Source organism: Agelaius tricolor, unplaced genomic scaffold (assembly GCF_023055355.1).
Source record: "Agelaius tricolor isolate 1412-34295 unplaced genomic scaffold, bAgeTri1.0.p SCAF_12, whole genome shotgun sequence".
In the NCBI taxonomy this organism is placed as follows: Eukaryota; Metazoa; Chordata; class Aves; order Passeriformes; family Icteridae; genus Agelaius; species Agelaius tricolor.
Window position 1 is genome coordinate 15394888 of NW_027269272.1, and position 15690 is coordinate 15410577.

Genomic DNA, 15690 nt, shown 5'->3' on the forward strand with positions numbered 1-15690 from the left:
CTGGATGTGCTGTATGAGAAAAGCAGCAAGCCCTTCTTACAACTACACACTTACTCATTACTTTTTCCTGTCTGGAATAGCTTGGGAGCTTTAAAGAGAAGAATACAAAGAGTCATGAATAGTAAGTAACCTACCACATAATCAAGTGATGAATCTACTGTTCCTGGTGTGCAAAGGCCCTCTTTGATTAGGTGAGTATTAAGGAGAAACTGCTCTGTACAGAGACTTAACATAAGATCCTGGAGGCAGGAACAGCACAAGGCCAGGTTTCCCCAGACACATCCTTCCTCTTTTTTTTCCAGCTGGAAATTCTGTCTAGTTGGAATTTAGCAATCTTTTACGTTTTCTTCTGACAAGCTGGCTAGATGTGCTGGTTTGCCTGCATATGGAGGGACTCTGCAGGTACCCATGCATGTGCACACACCACCTGTGCATGTGCAGCCTGATCACACACTGCTGTTGGCAGTATTTAATCAAAATACAGCAGGATCCAGTAAACATTACATTTCAAACATTACCCTGGGATTCAGGAGAGCTGTGTTCTGTTACAGACTTGCAGCATGGTGGAGCTTGGCAGGGACCTCTGGAGATTGATTAGTCCAACACCCCTCCTCAGAGAAGGGTCAACAAAAGCAACTTTTTGCCAGTGCTCTCCACAACCTCTCTGGGCAGCCTGTTCATTTTTCAGTCACTGCCACAGTAAACCATGTTAACCAGCTGCAGAAATCACCAGAGATTCATGTGAGCTGTGGAATCCTTTGGGCTTCAGTTACTCACACCAAGCTGGGCCAAGTCCCAAAGCCACACTCTGCCCTCCCTGCAACGTGGCTGCTCTCTGGAGCCTGCTCGGTGCCTCTCCCTCCCTGCCCCTTGTCTTCTCCAGAGGAGACCTCCACATCTGACACAAGGACCTTAGAAGAGGGGACAAACCCACCTCCCCTGCACTTGCTTGCCTCATTAATTAATCCCAGGCGTGAATCCATGGATTTGTGTGTGGAAGGAGGTTTGCCCTCCATCTCCACAAAGGCAGGCACTCTGCATTTGTGCTTACTTTACAATTACACTTGGAAGCAGGGAGCAGCAATATAATATAGTTCCTTATGTAACCATATATTTATTTTGGTTACGTGCAGCTTCGAGACAAATCTGAAACGGTGCTGGACTGTGCTGCTGCCCTCAAAAGAAGTTTGTCAGCAGAGTAACAATAATGTTCTGCTCCTGAAAATGATGTGCTGGGCTTTATGGTCAGCTTTTAAGTTTGAATGCTTTTTTTCCACTTTGATATTTGAGCCCTCCCCTCAAAGCAATTCCTTTGAGTGTATACACAGCTCTCCAAGCAGTGGTCACGGGAGGACAGAGACAAAGCACAAAAAAAAATGCTGATGGCATCTGAAAATGATTTACAATCTCAGCCACAGGAGCTCAGTCTCATTAACACAGTCATTTATATACTTAGGACGGGTTTCCTGATGTTCTTCTAGACATTTATTTTGGCATTATTAGGTATCCAAAATACATTTGGAACTAACCAACCAGAGGAGTGGGATGGAACAGATAATGCTGACTAAGCACCCCAATCCCTCTCTCAGAGCCCCAAATCAAGCACATTGCCACCAAGCACACAACTGCAGTGACCAGGCAGAGAGGATCTGGAGCTGGGTACTAAACTAAATCATGTAACACAAGCTGGGATGTTCCATCATAAGAGGCTCCTTCTGGGATTTGAAGCATCTACACTTGCACAGCCCAGCCTTGCCATAGCAAAGCCTGGTTGTCTATGAGAAAAAAATGGCATTGGGAGAGCATGGAAGCTTTGAACATCAGATGTGCTTAAGGTAAACATAGAAGAAGTGGCTGATCTTTTCTGCAAAATCTGCGATGAAATAAGAGGTAATAAAATTACATTATAAATAACACAAGGAGCATATTAAACAAAACAAACAAAAAAAAAGTGAGGCAGGCTACTAAGGCTGCTACTGAAGGAGTGACAGGCCTGGCACACTGCCACAGATAACTCATCTCTGCTCATCCCATGGGGCAGAACCCCTGCCCTGGGTGCTGCCATGTCTGGCTGCACACAGAAACTCCTGGGCACAGCCACTGCTGTCAGTCCTGCCCATACCAAATGCTTGGAGGGCTCCAATGCTCTCAGGAGCAGGGAGTGCCTGATTCCCTGATTTATGGAGAGATGAGTTTAGTTCTCAGTAGACCAAATAAACAACCAAGAGGAGAAAAACCAGCCAGCCCCAGCCATCCCTGGTTCTTCCCAGCCCAGACAAGGCACTGGCTTCTATTTAGGGGTGTTAGCAGTGGAATAACTGCTCTCATGTCAGCACCTTGATAGCAGAGAATGCTGCCATTGCACAGAGGTCAGCGCTGTGACTGACACCAGCACAAACAAGGCCAAGGCCTGGCTGCAGAGGCTGAATGGAGAACAAGTCAGACCCCTTTCCTTCAAGGCATTTATCACACACAGTCCCTGTCTGAAGCACCTCAATCCTGCCCTTCCTCCATCTCTTTTTTCCACCTGGTCCTGTAAGCTCCATGGACCAAAGGGGAATCCCCCCTCCCCTCCATCTCCCACCACTGAATCACTCGGTGTGAGCAGCATCACCCTGAGGAGCAGCCAGGGTTCATGAAATGAAGCCTCTCCCTCCTCCTGCTGCCTGCCCAGGCTCTGCAGCCTCTGGGCAGCCAGGCACATCACCCAGAGACTCTGCAGGTTGTTTTCTGGGGCCATGGGAAGCAGAAAGAGCTGTCTGAGCTGTGCAGCCCCACGTTGGGTTAGGGAGGAGAAAGCTCAGCCCAGGGCTGACAGTGACTGATGACTGTAGGTGCTGTGAGAATTCAAATGTCAGCAGGTAACAGTGATGTTATTAAAGCACCACAGGAGTGCAAAGATCTGTGTAAACTGAGAGGATAATCACCATGCAGGCAGAGCAGAAGCTGTTTGACAGCTTATGTTCTTTGGTAGCTCTCTGATTTGTCGCATGACTTGATACACTAAAAACACCCATATTGTGTTTTTATGTCCATGACAATTGCTTTTCCTGCAGCAGACAATGATTTGTAAAATGACTTTTCTTTTTCCCAAACCACTCAAAATTTTGCAAATTGTTTTCCATGAACTAAAAGTGGTTTAGAAATAACCTTGGCTCAGGGAATGGCTCAGTTATGGGGCTTTTGCTGCCACAACAGCCAGCTGGGAGCAGACAGTTATTGCTAAATTACTCTATTTCTTACATTAATATCTCTTTTAGAGCAAAACAGCAGCAGAAGCAGAATTATTTCCGTTGTGTGCTCTGAAATAGAACTGGTTCCTAGGAACCACAACTTACTATTATCCCATCACAGGCATCCCTGGCCATTTCCTATGGCATAACATCCACTGTCCCCCCAGTCCCAAGCCCTGAGATCACTGTGGGGCTACAGAGGCAGCTCCTTTTCTCCTCTCTACTGGGAACTGCCATCAGAAACACAGATGCCACTCTACAACAGACAGCCTTGTGTGGACAAAACCCTGCAGCCCAAAATCATAGAATGGGTTGGGTTGAACTGGGCCTCAAAGGTGATCTAATTCCAACCTTCATGACAGGGGCAGAGGAAAGGGAAAACCCATCTATGCAGGGGCTCAAACCTCAGCTTTTCATCTATGAGCTGAACATGCTGATGGACTGCACCACAGAGACTCCCTTGTCACAACTCTCTTCATAACAAAAAATAACTTTCCTACCTAAAGTAAAACCACTTCCTGAAAAACACTGATTCCAAGTAGCAGAAATATCACATAGACCAAGGTAGCCTTTATCATGACATTAACAGTGGTTCAAACCTACAAGGCCAGCAGTTCTCCTTTCCCAGAGCCCCATCAGCAGCTTCCCCATCTGCAGAGTGACAGCTCAGACTGACCAGCTCAGACTGACCAGCTCAGACTGACCAGCTCTGGCACCTTACAGGATTAGATCCCACATTCTCAAAGCTCTTGTTCCAGTAGCAAGGACAGAAATTTGGTGTCTTCTGAGCACACTGAGGACTGAAGCACTAATATGCCTCAATTATTTCACTGGGCTCTTCACATTTCAAGAGATCAAATGTGCAATTCTAAAGATTCCCAGAGAAATTAAAGAAGTGATTTAATGAATCTCTTAAATTTTTAAATTGTTTATCATTTAAAGGGAAATCCAACATCATCTTAAGGTGGGAGCAGAAAGAGGGGAAGGGGAAAAGGAAACAAATGAGGAGAGGCACCAAACTGGATTCCAAGTACACACAGTGGAAAATGCAGGTCAGTGCCAGCAGCCTAACAATCCAAATTCTCTTTCTATGCACTGACCTCTTCTGAGTAAAGGAAAGAATTTAAAGGCACATAAATGATAACTGTACATATGCTGGAAGCAAACCTAAGAGTCCTGCCGGGAAAAATCCTCCTTCTCCACGCAGAGCCATTAGCACATCCCCTTCCACGGGGGCAGCAAAGGTCCCACCTACTCTGGAGGCAGGGAGGGAGGGGATGCTCCTTACCTGCCACACACAGCCAGTCCTCAGCCCAGCAGAGGGATCAGCATCAGATCTGAGCGGCAGAGGGGGATGCCAGGGCTGGCAGGAGCGAGGCACACACTGAGCACTGGCACCCAGGCAGGCACTGCAGCTTTCTGAGAGCCCAGCAGTGGAACCAGCCCTGCACACACTGAGCACTGGCACCCAGGCAGGCACTGCAGCTTTCTGAGAGCCCAGCAGTGGAACCAGCCCTGCACACACTGAGCACTGGCACCCAGGCAGGCACTGCAGCTTTCTGAGAGCCCAGCAGTGGAACCAGCCCTGCCCCTGCAGGAGTCCCCGGCAGACACAGTGCAGGTCACCTGCCCCTTCCTCTCCCTCAGGGAACAACAAGAACTGCTCTGGAACTGCCCTCCAAAGAGCTGGCAACTAAGAAAATTGTCCTAAATGCTTTTTATTTTTTTTTAAAGACAAGCTTCATCCCTTTTACATGCTCCAGATGGCTGTAATAGCAACAATAATTCATCAAAATACCAGCAGCTAGATCCACCAATAGCATAATTCTATATAGGGCTTTATTTTCCCTTGTTCTTCATGCAGCTAAATGCCCACACATATCTCTGCATTATATTTCTCCTTTCATGCTGTTCAATGCCTCCCCTTGGCCCCAGTGAAGTGCAAGTCCCACTCATTTTGCACACCCACTTCATAGCAGCTTTGTTTAGATACTTTTTCTGGCCAGCTTACACACTGATTGGGTCAAACTTGCACAAAGAGGATTGCAAAATCTGCCCCAAACATTTCCAATGGAGGATTTTCTTGCCTACCCCAGCTTTGTCTTTGGCCCATCTGCCCCAGTTGTTGCAGGGCTGAGGTAGAGTCAGTACTGCAAGCAATGAACTAAATGTTCTTTAGAGGGGATGAAAATCCTGAGAAATTCACGAAAATCAATGGAGATATTCCAGATGAGGGAGGTATACGGCTCAACAACAACAAAAAAAAAAAAAAAAAAAAAAAAAAAAAAAAAAAAAAAAAAAAAAAAAAAAAAGAAGCAGAAAACACACACAAATGCAGGAGATGCTGTCCAGACAGTTAAGCTGCCCTGGCTCAGTGTGCCAGGAGCACAGCCCTCAACACCCATGCAAAAACCTTCTGCACTGCAGCTTCACCCTGACCCTGGCCCCAGACTGCTCCCTTTGCTGGCTCCTGATGACTTGGCATTGAAGAAAAGCTGAACCACTGAGATTACACTAAAAACACATTTTGGGGTGTTCAGGAGGGGTACCCTGAGTGCCCCTGGGGGTGGCTGCAGAGCAAACCCTTGTCAGGCTCAGAGGGGTCACTGCCAGGGGAGGCCTGGGGCAGGAAGCCTGGGGAGATCCTGCTGGGCAGGGGCAGGGACACACAAGGACACAAACACAGGGTGAAGAATGAACTAGCAAAATAAGCGTAAGGTTTCTTGTATCTCACAGGATTATGCTGGGGTTGTAGCTCCTCTGTCCTCAGTAGCATTTACTTTGGTGTAACTGGAATGAAAATGTGGCTCAGGAGGATTGGAAGCTTCTGAGACCAGCTGGAAACTGAGAAAGAACCACTTTACTCCCCAGCTTAAGCAGCTTTCCGAGGGGCACATATCCTGAAAGGGGAAACAATTCACTGTACAGAGCTGCAGAGATTTTCACTATGACTTTCAATCAACCAAACCTGCCAAGCAGCTGAGATTTTGGGCAGTAAACGTGGCTGGAGCTGAGCCAGCCTCTGTCAGGCTGGGACCCTGCCCTGCAGGCTCCTGAGCAGAGTGCAGGACCCACGAGCGCTGAGTGTGGCTGGGGAGGTGCCCAGGGCACAGGGGAGGAAACCAAACCAACAGCTCCAGACAGAAAACACATCTGGCTGCAGCTGCAGAAGGAAGGATCCACAGAGGAGGGCAAGACAGGACTCTGGTCCTTGGACAGATGAGAGCAGCTGGACTGGAGAGGGGAGCTGGGCACTCCCATCCCCTCTGGGAACAAACACTGAATTTAATGGACACACTTTTGAGAACATTAATCCAGCACAGTGAAAACAAGAGAAGTCACCAGCTGTGTGCTGATGAAACCAGAGCCTTTGGCTACTTCAGGGAGTTTACAAGGTGTGTATAAATAAACATGGAATACTTCACTGCAGCAGTTTAACAAAGTGCTAGAATCCCTTCTGAAACCTTTATGAGGTGAAAATTAGTAAGCAACCTCTGCAAAACCAACTGACATTTTTCAATTTATGAGGCTTCCCATGTCACAATGTCTATTATTTTACACAAAGATTTTAGTTTAAAAACCTCCTCTCTGAGCTATGCTGAGATCCTGGGCTAACATCCCAGGAACCTCAGCAGAGTGCCTGGTATTCACAGCTGAATTTCCTAATAAGATGGTGCACATTTCCAAAATATCTCTGCACAAGTGTCCATTGGTGGAGTTATTTTAAGGCAGTGGTTCAGGAAGGCACTTCTTGTGCCTGTTCCAGACATGCATGCCTTGAACTTGCTTAAGACCCTGCTGTGAAGAGAGACTTTAATGGCAAAGACAGCTCCAGGATCACTTACTGGAAGAGATTTTTATCAGTTGATTTTCTTCTCTTTGTACTGGTGTCAATTAGAAAAACAAAAATTTCTGAAATTCAAGAAGTTAGCCCTGGATAAAAGAAGCCTGAACTGAGCCATATAAAGCAGCTTCTGCCTCACAGCAGTGGTATTTTCCACAGATAATTTGCACTAGAATAGATGCAAACACCATTTTCTGTCTCCCTTTCAACATCACATTGTCAGGGACAGCTTGGAGGCAGCTCTGTTCAGAGTGCAGCCAGCCAGGCTGGGGTGTCCCACTCAGTGTTTGCAGTGCCAGGCACTGATCTGAAAGCCATGCCCAAAGAATCTCCTCTGATCCTCACCTCAAGGCTCTGAGAGGCACATACCTTCATCCCACCATCCCTCACCTCCTCTCTCTGGGAATCTGACTCTTTTCCTTGGTTTTGTCTTTATCTCTGCTCCCTGAACATTTTTCAAGTTAGACTAAATGCTCAGGAAGTTGCTGCTGTGGGGAATTGAATTCCTTTTCCCTTCTAGAACTGCAAGAGCCTTCAAGCACTGCTGGTAAGTCTTTCACAAAGATGCTCATGAAGATCAATATTTATGTTCCCTAAGTGCAAGGTAGAAAATCCAGGGAACCTTAAGGTATCTGCTATTGTTCCTTAAGACACATTGGAAATAATTTTATTTCTATTTTTCTCCATTTAGTCAGTACTTCATCATTCCTTCCTCACTGCTCAACTTCTGTAAGAACATTTTGTGATGGACTTGGTCATAGGTTTGGGGTACTGCAAACAAATCAGACCAGCTCAGCCTCCTTTCAGTATTATTTTCCAGCACAGAAAAGGCCAATCACTTTCACTTGTGAAAGAAAGTGCTTTAAAATTTGCTCTGGTGCCTTTGTCATTGGTATAATTGTGGACTTTGACTGCCCTCTTCTATGGAAAACAAACAAACAAATCAGAAACAGGGAAATTGTAGCTTTTACGTGGCCTCCTGCTTGTGGAAATGCCTACAGAGATGTACTTTGGAGAATGAGGAGCAGTGTCCCACCCACACTCCAATTCTGGCCATGCAGAGTCACAGCTGCTGTGGGAAGGACGTGGCAGCAGAGGAGCAGAGCCCCTTCAGGATCTCCCTCACTCCCTGCCCCTGCCTTGCCCCAGACACATTGCTTAGATCATTTAAATTCTACCTTTTTTTATACATAAAATGAGCTTCCTGCCTCCCCTCATCTCTGTTTCTACTGCATTTCAGTGAAATTTTACTTTGTCATATTCCCACAAGAAATTTAACAGAGTCTGGAGAGTGGACAGCAGAAATAATACACTGGAAGGCAAAATAGAAACAGCAGGGGCAAAGTAAAGGTAGACACTAGAACTATTTTAATTCCTTTTCTACTGACTATTGAAATCTCCTGCTGCTGATGTTATTTCTTTTCTTTTTTGCTGGGGAAAGCCCATCATGTGAAGAAGGAGCAATGCCTCCTGGCACACCTCCAAATTCCCTCTTGCTGGCAGGCTAGGATTGAAATGTCCCTGAGAAAGCTGCTAAGAGGTGACAGCTGCCCTGCTCAGAACTTCTGAGATCCCATCTCTAACAAAGATATTCCCTTCCTTTTCTGCTGGTGGGGTTGAACTGACCCAGCAGAGGAGCCCATGCTCTGGAACAGATCCCACAGAGGGTGGGGAGCAGGAGGCCTGGGAGCCCCCAGTGCCACTGCAGGGGCACAGGAGGCTTCACCCCATGCAGGGGGGTGGCTTTGCTACCTGACCATTCCTTCTCCCCATGCAGGTGTTCCTACACCTGCCTGGCAATCCTACATAAGGGAGCCACAAGGATGCTTTCATGGAGAACTGTCTGGAAAAGGGAATTTCTGATCTGTGGGAAGTTCCAGCATTCTGAAATTTGCTTTTCTTCTGCATATAAATGAGAGGCCAAAATTCCATGGGCTGTGTGGAATGGATCTCCTAGAGAGGAAGAGGGGGAAGGAATGGAGAAGATTAAGAAATTTCCTTTTGAAGGAAAAAAAATAAAATCCTGTTGATACGGTTTTGGTGAACTTTGCCACTTTTTAAGTTCCATGGGGACCAAACCAGACCCCTGAGAAGACTCTCAAAGTTTGCAGCTCACAGGGAATCTGAGAGAGATGCATGGAAAACAAACAAATAACTAATGATCAGTCGAGCCCCCTGATAAAGAAGTTATTTTCAAATTGGTTTTACATTTCAAACAATTCACATAAATTCAGTATTTTCAGACAGCTATACAACTCCTCAAAGAGTCCAGCAAAGCCTTTAGGTATGGTTTTCAATTTCAAAATATGTGTCCCCACTGAAAATATTTACTCAAGCATGTACAGTTGAAGGTTCATTTAACTTTTTCCTGGACTAGTTCCTATTCATTCTTAACCCAGGAACATTATTTTTACATTTGATACAAGATCCAACTGATTTCTAAGCAAGTTTCACTCTCAATTTCAGTCAGGGTCTGCCATTTAATTTTTTAACCAAAATCTATTGGCCTTTGGTATGTCAAGTCAGCCCTTTAAAGCTACATTAATAAAAGGTACTTATCTTTCATTAAAACAGAAAATCTGCAGTTTTCCTCAATCATTGCTGTTCAAGAATCTGCAGCATTCCCTTTTACATGACTCATGAAATTTTGGGATGCTCATGGGCATAGCAATATGCATATTTCTGACAGTCCTGACTCCCACCTTTCTCTTTTTTATCATATGAAGTGGCTAAAGCTGCTCAAAAAAAAAAAAAAGAAACCCTCTTGGTATTTTTATCTTGAGAAAAACAAGCTTAGAAGAGAGTTTGCTACCAATAATTAAGTATTCCAAAGTATTAAGGAATGATTATGGAAAACTTTAGGTGAAGGTGACAAGATGGTTTGTCTGGTCCAGAAAATGGACAGGTGACATTGAATGTCAATAAATGTGAAGTGATGCACACGGGAAGAAACAATCCTAAATGCTTCTACTTTGTCTGCATAGCAAAGGGCTTTGAGCTGACTGTTCCTGATCCAAAATGAGGACCAAGAGGGGGTTTGGCATAGCTGGCTCTCAAAATGATTGGTTCCAATGTAACAACTTGGGATCTTGAATTGAAAATGACAGGAAATATGCCTAAAAACCAGAAAGGACCTCTTTTTAACCAGAGTGTATTTGAACAGTGAAACTCCTCACCAAATTATGTTCTAGGTGCCAAAAGCTTACACAGATTCAAAAACAAAGTCACCAAAGGAAAATCCCTCAAGGACTATTAAGCACAAAATATTGTGCCTGGTTCTAAAATCCCTCAGCCACAAATTGTTGGAGGCTGGGGGAATATTTGAAGGAAGTGACAAATATGCTTGCAGGATTGGCACTGTCAGAGTGAGTATCCTGAGCGAGACAGACGCCTGGGCTGACCTGGTATGACTGTTCTTGCACTTTTATATCACATTTTCCTGTTGCCTTGTTCTCAGAAAAACCCAAAAAGTAAATCACTTAAAAAATGGTCATTTACATTCACACACGCCCCATATTTTGTTCAATAGACGAAGCTGGCATGGAAAATTTCAACACAAAGACCTAAAGTTTAGTAAATTCAATAAGCAACCAGAGGAAGGGAAATGCTAAATGTTTACAAGTTAAATAAGAGACAGAGCTATCTGCCCTACCTCTAATTAAAACAAAAATATTTAGAGTCTAAGTGGGTAGCACATATAAACAATTTAGGGTAATACAAAATACAGAAATTATATAACTGCTCATGAAGTGAGCTAAAGAAATTCAGAGAAAATCTTTAAATTTAAAGAAACTCAAATATACAGACACACAAAAATAAATACATATTATGCATCCAGACATAGTGTGGTGACATTTGCAGTGTTTCCCACAGCCTAATAGACTCTAGTGGTTTTAGAGATATCCTTTGCAGTAAAAACTCAGAATTCTAGTAAACCTAATACTTGTTCCTCCATTTGGTTGGAATTTCTTGGGCACACATAAAAATGAAATGTCTTTATTTGAGAGGCCAATGCCAATTAAATGTAACTGCTTCCCCTGTGGACTTAAATCATGGCTGGATGCTAAATTAATGTACTTCTATATATATAGTTTCTTTATAAGTAATTCTTCTTCAGCAGTTGCACCTTTTCCATGTAGTTCAGAATAGAAGCTGCCCTTGTTCTCTAGCACAACCTCTACCATGAAAGCACCAGAAGAAAATCACTACATTTAGCAGGCACCTCCCTTGTTTAATGGTGTATCAATGTCTTGGTGCCAGTCCTGTGCTTGGCATACAGGGAAAGGTCAAATAAATGAAACATCTGCAGCCCAACTAGGGAAACAAACACCAAACACCGGTGAAATGCTGCAGGACATGTGATAAGCACAGAGAAGCACTGGAGAAATGGAAACACTAATGATGGAAGGGCACTGTTTAGGATAATTTGTAGTCATAGAATATGCTTTAAAAGTAAGTCCAGGGAAAATGATGCTGGAAATATTTCCTAATGGGGACACCTAATAGGCTGTGGAATAATCACCCAAGGGAGAGGAAGGAAGTCCTTTTGACTGAGTCATTTCTTTCTGGACTGGGCAAAGCAGGGAAAAAATGTGCTGGCAGACAGCACTGTTGTTCAGAAGCCTAAGCCATTTCTGTTCTCAACAGTAGCAGTTTTATTCAGAGCAAAACCAAGCTCATGAAAACTTTTTAAATTGTGCATGAAGAGATGAGTGACTTCTGTAATCTCTCCCTTCTCTTCCTGAGATTTAATTCATTTAAATACATTTATGGCTCCTTCTTAAACTGCATTTCCAGAAGAGAGGTTTCCAGGGCTGCAGTCCATCTGATATGCGTGGCAAGAACAGATGCAGCTTTATCAGGAACTTGTCCTGCTCAGGCTCTGGCCAAGCATGACAAGTTTAATGTGACGGATTATAGAATGAAAGGAGAGCAAGAAGGGATGAATAACAAGTGCCAGGGAAAGATTAGATTCTCCACATTTCTGCATTTATTGACCTTTTCTTTTTCAATATACCATTAGTTACCCAGATTTACAGCTCGAGATGGCAGGCAAGCTGTCAGGTGCACTGCTTAGGTCAGTGATGATGTTATGAACTCTACTGGAAACTGATTTCATTAAACAAAGCTACATGGCTTGGCATTTGATATTGCAAATATCTAATTGACATTTTTAATTGCTCTTCATACAATTCCTTTGTAATTAGTGTGGTCATTTTAATAACTTTTTAGGGACTTAAAAAATTTTTAAAATGCATGTTGGGTACCAACAGCTGGTATACAGCATCCATCCCTGATGAACAGTCAGTGTATGTGAGTGCAGTCTGGCATCACTGTACATAAATCTACAGAGAAGCAATATTTTATACTGAAGGTTCTTGAAGGCTCACTTCTTTGGTTTTCTTTCAGCACCCTCTACATCAAATATTCTGTCATAAATTGGACTTGAGTTGCAATTTACTTGTTAACAAAATACCACCTCTGGGACTTAATCCAGAGTGAAAGTAAAGAACCTAACTGCTGCTGGCCAGCAGAAAGAGTTCGACATGCAGGACACCAGTCTGAAATGATGCAATACTCTACAACAGTGCAAGCAGGATTTTCTAACCTTTAGACCACATTTCTGAAGGAAAAATCTATCCTTTCTTTAAAGCACACGCAGGTCTGTGTCTTTATTCTGAGCCTAGGCTGTTACTGTGTGTTCACTTTGCTCGTTGCTGTCCTGGTTTAACCCAGCCAGGAACAAAGCACCACAGTCACTCACTCCCTGACCCCAGCAGGGGAAAAAGAAACCTCCAAGGGTAAAAGTAAAAAACTGGTGAGCTAAGATCAGTTTTATAATCGAACTGGGATAACAATAATAAATTTTAATGAAAAGAAAATTAACAAAATTGGAGAAATAATGTTCGGAAAGGACAAGTGATACAAATTGAAACAATTGCTCACCATCAACTGACAGATGCCCAGCCACTCCCTGAGCAGCCCTGCCTGACTCTGACCTTCTCTCTAAGCTCTTTGCTGAGCATAATGTCAGATGGTCTGGAATACCCCTTGTGTCAGTTGGTGTCACCTGTCCCAGCTGTGTCCCCCAGTCCCATCACTGCTGGAGTGAGGTGAGGCAGAAAAGGCCTTGGCTATGTGGAAGTGCTGCTCAGCAACAGGGCTCTAAGACATCCCTGGAATTCTCAGAACTTCCCAGCACAGCCCCAGCCCAGCTACTGTGAAGAAAATTAACAATACTTTAGCCCAAACCAGCTCAATGACATCAGTTGAAGCAAAGGAGTCACAGTGATACACAAAAGCCCCACCACTGGGTCTGGGTTTGATCACAGCTCAAGTGCAGCATGCTGGAGCCATCCACACATTCATCTTGTAAGAACACTTGGAGGCTACAGCACATCTCCTAACCCTAAACAGGACAGGAAGGGGAAGGGATTCCTTCTGCAGCTGAGACTGTTTTGGATAGAGCAGATGAATGATCCTGTTGAATGTGCTGTCTCCTGCTGCCACAGGGGAGGCTCCAGGCCAGCACATTGCCTGGATCTGCCTGGGTCTGCAGTCCAAAAGTCTGCTCCAAACAGAGCTCTCCCCACCACCTTTCTGCTCCAAAAGTTATGTACAAACAGAGCTCTCCCCACCACCTTTCTGCTCCTGAAAACACCTGAGGGAACCACGAGCAACTTCACCAGGATCAAGCTGATAGTGTCACTGTGCCATGAGTGTAGAATACATTTTATTCACCCCTGCAAAGGAACCAGGGCACTGTAGGTCAGCAGCGTGGGTGGGGCTGGCACAAAGCAAAGGGGGGAGGGACTTGTTACCTTAAAAGTAATTCCACAAAAAGTGCCTTATCATCTCCCAGTTCCTGGATTCTCAGAGTGAGAGCAGGTGGGCACATCCTCCCTCTCCCCCAGGGTAGAAGGTGTCAGTCCTTGCATAGCTCAGGTTCAGCAAAGCAGGGTGCACATGTGCAAACACACTCAGACAACACTAATGTCCAAATGCTCCCAAACCCAAACGACATCAAGATTTTCTTTAATTATTGGACTTTTAAACCATTGATTTTCCTGTGATGGAGGCCTGAGAACCACTGGAGACCTTGGGGGTGGAGGGGTGCCAAAGACAATTGTGGTCTGGGAGCATTTGGCAGTTGGACTATGTGATTTATTTTTCGTTCTCAATTTTTGTTTCCCCTGTTCTCCTTTCAGATCCTCCATTCTGCTTGCTGGGGTCTGCAGATGCCCTGATCTAGAAACTGCAAACCCAGACTGCATTGCTGCATCAGTCCCTGCAGCTGAGAGCCAATGCAGCAGTGAGCAGCAATTTGAGATACCAGGAATCCTGCCTCTAACAGCCTGCACTCACTAGCCCCAGTTCCCTCTGAACTTTGAAGGCCCAGGCTTGCTCCTGTTTGCACCCCTTCAGCTTTAACTGCTACTCCTGGTTTATATGAGGAATACAGTTTGGAATATGGGATTCATTTCCTAGTCTAAAGAAAGGAAAAGGAAAGAAAAACCACAGTTTGGATCCAGCTATCTTGCAGGCTGAAATTCTGTTCTGCATTTTTTCCTTCCCGTGCTGCAGCCTCCTCTGCTCCTGCCTATTTTCAGATGAACTGTTGAGATGCTGAAATTCCAACTACACAAATGTGCCATCCTATCTATCACTCACAAAGACTGTGTTACCTTCCTACACCAAAGTGAAATGCTCTGGGTGCCTGACACGGAGAAGACACTCATGCAAGTGTGACTGGAATTATGCACAGAAGAGGGTAAGCACTGCAGAAGCTGGTTCTTGAGGCTGCTGCCCACCATGGAGATGTGCAGTACTGCCTTGAACTCAGTCCCAGCTGTGTGCCAGCACAAAGCACCAGGACCCCTCCTTTGGAAAAGATAAAGGTGTGAGGCAAAAGATGTTGATCTGCTCCAGCTGGCAGAGAGGAAGCACTCTGTACCAGCTGCACACAGAAGGGAGAGCTGGAAGAGAATTTTGGATCTCACAAGCCCCCACCATGGAGAAGAGCTGAGAACAAAGCCCTGTTATGCAATAACCTTGAGGCATTGTCAGCAGCAGAGGTCTGAGGGGATGGCTAGAGCAGGAGAAGGACATTACAGATGCTAATAAGGAGCAATCACAATTGTTTGGGACAAACTGGGGCTGAAGATGAGCTCCTCCATAGAATCTCATCAACATGAGCTGCCTTGCCAGGGACTAAAGGGAAATATTCAGCCTTCATGCTCTCAGAACAAGAGATGAAATAGCATAGGTGGAGAGCCTGAAGATTCCCATTTCCTGCAATTCTTGCAAAAGACTCTCTGTGGCCACTTTGTAATCAGTTTGGTGCCATCTCCTTTCTGAACTCTTTTGTCTCTTCCTCATGAGTCAGCTCCTGCAGTACCCAAAGCAAAATAGATCCACCTTTTGGATAAGAAAAACCTTGTCCTATACACTGGTTTTATCTGTAGCAACCTGAGCCAGCAAGGTACCTAAACACCAGGTGGGTTTTCAGTCTCATTGAGAGAGCAGGAAGGGGAAGCCTTACTGGAAGGCAAAGCTCAGCTACACATTGCATGGCACAGCATGGACATCCTTCCTGCTGTCCCCAGCAACTTC

The 15690-nt window shown here is 44.9% G+C and overlaps 1 protein-coding gene across 2 annotated transcripts in view; it reads right to left on the reverse strand.

Annotated features, from left to right (window-relative positions):
* The window catches only part of OSTN (osteocrin), a 56587-nt gene that overhangs the window by 20224 nt on the left and 20673 nt on the right, over positions 1 to 15690 (reverse strand). The window contains exon 1 of one of the 2 annotated variants that reach the window (XM_071437775.1): positions 4522 to 5664. The exons of the other annotated variant lie outside the window; for it this stretch is intronic. The gene's annotated coding sequence lies outside the window, so the exon portion shown is untranslated. Of the gene's footprint in view, positions 1 to 4521; positions 5665 to 15690 lie in introns of those variants that run through there. 2 annotated transcript variants of the gene reach the window in all.